Here is a 4,851-nt window from a genome sequence, read left to right as displayed (position 1 = left end):
GGCAGGTCACACCGAGCTCGCGTCCGCGGCGGTAGCGAAGTCAAAAAACTCGCCTTCCATGTTATTAAGTTGTGCAGGTCACACCGAGCTCGCTACCGCGGAGGTAGTACCTCGGCGGTAGTTTCACTTCGCGAGCCAGGCGAACTTTTGAAACGTCTCCTAGTGGGAGTACCGCTAGCGGTAGTGAGCTCGGTCTGACGTGGCCAATCTAATAACATGGAAAGCGAACTCCAGAACTTCGCCATCGGTAGCGCATGCGCAGTAGCCTCACGGTAGCCCATCACCAAGTAATAGTCCTCCACCGATTTCTTCATATATTAAAATATAATATGTGACCTATCTCAAATATTAAAATGTACTCTCAGGCTAACTTATCTCATGGTGGATTTTTGGCTACTTCAACTCTTAATAAACACATCAAACAAGCATTTTTTTCTCCACAGAAGGTGCCAAAGGACATTATTACTGTTACAATAATTTATAATTACGAGTATTTAGCACTACTGTAATTCTATTATCATCATTATTATTCTATATTATATTACTATTATTGAATTGAATTGAATTTATTTCAGCAAAATTTACACAATTTACAATAATATTTCAACAGAGCAAATACACAACTTGAGATATATAATACAAATAATACTATTAATACCTTATCCTATTCCCTATCATATATATCTATATTATATTTATGATAATAATATTCCTAGTTTAATCCAGTTCAACAAAGTTTTAGCATATTTTATTGTGGTATAACTTATCTTATTGCACCTATCCCAAGTGGATTCACTCTATTTAATGAAATATGAGAGCCCACATAGACCTTTTTGGCCTGTTTGTGGGTCAATGAGTCCAGTACTGTGTGTGATTAAAGTATACATTTTTTTCCTGATTGAACTTAAGAGAAATAAGTTTTTTCAATTTTATAATCGCACACACACACACACACACACACACACACACACACACACACACACACACACACACACACACACACACACACACACACACACACACACACACACTTACACACACACACACTCACACACACACACACCACATACACACACACACACCACAGACACGTTGGTCATCACAAGGTGAACCGCTAGGCAAAAAGATATATTGATTGGGACAAAGAGAATATCCAAACATTAGAAGTAACCAATATCCTATTGATAAATAGATTGAAGTAGCCGTTCACATTGATCTTCATTCAGCGTTTTTATCCAATTTGTAATTATTGATTTATATTTTGAGAAACTACATGCGCCCGGCTGACTTATTTCTTGAGGAATGTTATTCATAATAGTGTGGCATAGGTATGATATATTCCTATCACAGGCTGAACGGGTGTTACGTTGAAGACCCGAGTGATGAAAGCGGGAATGTCTTGTCATGTAATGATGATTGGACTCTGAATTGAAATATATTTTATTCTTGAACATGTACATCAGTACTGATTTAATGAATAGCTGCCTGATTCTGAAAACGTTGAAGACCTGAAACAATCGTACGGATGGAAATCTTCTGCATAGACCAAGGCCAACTTTTATTATAGTTTTCTGAGTCACTGATATTTGATCTAACAACGCTTTGGGTGTACTTCCCCAAAGGATAATACCGTAGGAAATAATGGACTGAATGTACGCATAATACACTGTTCTCAAATGATTTATATTGAGGATTCCCCTAAGCTGGTTGAACACATAAATCATTATTTTTTCTCAGCCTACTATTAAGGTATCTAACATGAGAGCTCCATGTCAATCGACTATCTATATGAATGCCCAAATATTTATATTCATAGACAGTCTCTATTAAATCACAGCCACACGCATTACCCCAATCAGCCCCGCACGTGTGAACCCTCAATTCAAAGTTGGTAGGGGGAGCACGACTGTCACGCAGGAAAATAGGCAAACACTTGGTTTTTTTTTTGTATTCATGCTGAGTATATTGATATCAAACCAGCTTTTCAATTGTCTTAGCTCACTTGAAGCTACTCTGTACACATTTTCCCAACTGTCTCCCTCAAAGTAAACGGCTGTGTCATCAGCAAAAAGCATCATTTTACCACTCATATTTACCTGAATAATATCATTAATGTAGACCAGAAATAGAATTGGTCCGAGGGTACTGCCCTGTACCACACCATAATTGATATCTTGGATGCTACTTTCGACTCCTGCAATAGATACCAACTGGCGATGCTTTGACAGGAAACTTTTAAGCCAATCGTGTGCAGCACCAATTATTCCTATGGCCGTCAGTTTATTCAACAACAAATCGTGATCAATGGAGTCAAAAGCTTTTTCCAGATCAATAAATAGTAATAGAATATATTTATTATTATTAATATGAACTATGTATGCGTCAATGTATTATTTTATACATTGTGAAAAACTATTGAAGGATTCTCAAAGTACAAAGTCATCAAATCCACTCTCCATAAACTTCCCTCTTCTTGTGTATTGGGTGAACCCACGTTGACCTCTTGGAAACAGAATACAGCATAATAAGTTCCTCATCACTATCGGAGCTACTGTCCTCTAACCACGGTACATTATTACGAAGTGATTTTTGGTCGCTAAAATTTAGCGTCATGTCCATTGTCGAACACTTCTGCTACTAGATAGTAGACAGTCTAGAGCTAGATACTAGTACAGTACTGCACGAGACGAAGTACAGCACTCTGGTTGCCGGCCTTCCCCCACTTCTAGAGAACCAGCCTCATCAAAACAAGAACAAAACCAAACTACCGCGGGCGGACGTTTTTTGGTGTGAACTGCTTCCAGAAAAACTACCTCCTCGGGAGCGAGCTCGCTACCGCTAGCAGACGTTGGTGTGACGACCGCTTAAGGTCTGTAGATAATGATGTTTTGTGACATCAGTGGTCTGCCTAGTCTGACAATCGATCCTCAACTTCCTATCAACCTGGACAACAAAATATATATAATGGTACTGATATTTTTATGTATTTCAATTTATGAATTTAAATTGAAGGCTGCAAATACTCTAGTACTTACTGGATTATATAAGTTGGCAATTGATATAAGTCTGCAATGGAGCTTATATCTGATAAATTAACTGTTCATTATTGTTGAAAATGGTTAATCATATTTTTTTGTCAATAAAATATATTTTTAAAGATGTAATAATGGGTTTTCATGATTGATATTATATATTTTGTCAATTAGTTGAATTTCTACATTGTAGATAAACGATGTGGCAACATCACAATGCGTGTAAGAGATAGCGCTATCTGCTTTGTTGAATGATAGACAAGGATAGCAACACCATTGCAAATCACACACTGCCATTATAACGTGGACCTCACTATAAGCGATCTTACTGAATCGAATTGGTTGCAACCTGATATGACATCTTTGAATTCACATATAAAACCCACTCTTGAACTTGAATAGAGGAATGAATATATTATTCTAGAGACCAAATGTCAGTTTTTCTAGTTCCTCAAAAAGTCTACAATGTTTAGAACATTTTTCCAGTATTTCCGGGAGAAGTTTAAGAACTTTTCCCGGAAATTGTCAAGCCACATTGCAATCAAGGTCCAAAAAAAGCCCAGGCCGTGTGAAAGACCATCTTGAGTGGTACACTGATGATTTTGCCAGACTCAAGGGAATCATGCTTGCCCTAAAAGATAGATGTGAGCGTGGCAACGGCGATGACAGAGAAAGATACCGCCGGGCCAAATCCATCTACAAAAAAAAGTATTGAGCAAGCTAGAAAGTTGGCAACAGCATCTAAAACTGAGAGTGCACCAAATCGTTGCAAGGCTGCATGGGATGTGATAAACTCACATAGATCAATGCTGAGGAGACAGCTGGACTTTGCATGTCCTGACTCTTTCAACAGTTTCTTTATAGAGTCAGTGAAGGACATAGCGAGTGCATTGCCTGTTAATCATGAGGAGGATCCAGTTGAGCTTCTGGCTGCACAAGTACCACCCATGTACGCTCGTCTTTCTGTCTTCTGTCTAGTCACTCCAATGGCCCTTAGGAGGATAATCCGGTCTTTTAAACCATCCAGGAATCCTGATATCTACGGCATGTCTGCTTATATGCTTCGGGTGGTGATTGATTCTATTTCAGATCCCCTGGCAGCAGCTGTCAACAACTTCCTGAGAACTGGTGTTTTTCCAGATTTCCTGAAGACCTCAAAAACCGTTCCTGTCTACAAGAAGGGGGACCACCAGAGACTTAACAGCTTCAGGCCAATTTCAGTGACTTCAGTGTTTGGAAAGGTGGTTGAAGCAATCATCAAGCCCCAGCTTAAGAGCTTCTTTGAAAGACAAAACCTTCTTTTGAGTATGCATTCCGGTTTTCGAAGAGGGAGGTCTACTGTGGATGCAATAAATAAAGTGCCTGAACGTATTGGACAGGTGTTTGAGAATGGACAGGTGTTTTGGCATAGGGGTTGGCGATCCCACCGCCCAGTAGCCTAGTGCTGCTGCAGGCAGCCTCTCCAGAGCCCTTGCTCCCCACCCCTCTTCTTCTTCTTTATGCTCTGGAGCTTTCAATTTCTAGAATGGCACCTTTCCACTGACTTAGCTTTGTGCCATTCTCTTGAGTGCGTAATTGGTGGGTGGCATGCTTACTGATCACACACTACATCCTTTCTCTATCCTATCTGGTTTTCCCTGACCAATACCTCTTTCTTTCTTTTCAAAAATTGTTTCTATTAATGGGTGAATACCCACGCCATAGTGGCTAATAGCAGTATAAGCTATTCTAAAAGTCAATATATTTCAAAGCGTTTGAGACAAGACAACATTGACCTGGTTGCCATTCAGGAAACACACTGTAGCTATGAAGACCAGCT

This window comes from Nilaparvata lugens, chromosome X (genome assembly GCF_014356525.2).
Source record: "Nilaparvata lugens isolate BPH chromosome X, ASM1435652v1, whole genome shotgun sequence".
Lineage (NCBI taxonomy): Eukaryota > Metazoa > Arthropoda > Insecta > Hemiptera > Delphacidae > Nilaparvata > Nilaparvata lugens.
This window is presented reverse-complemented; position numbering follows the sequence as displayed.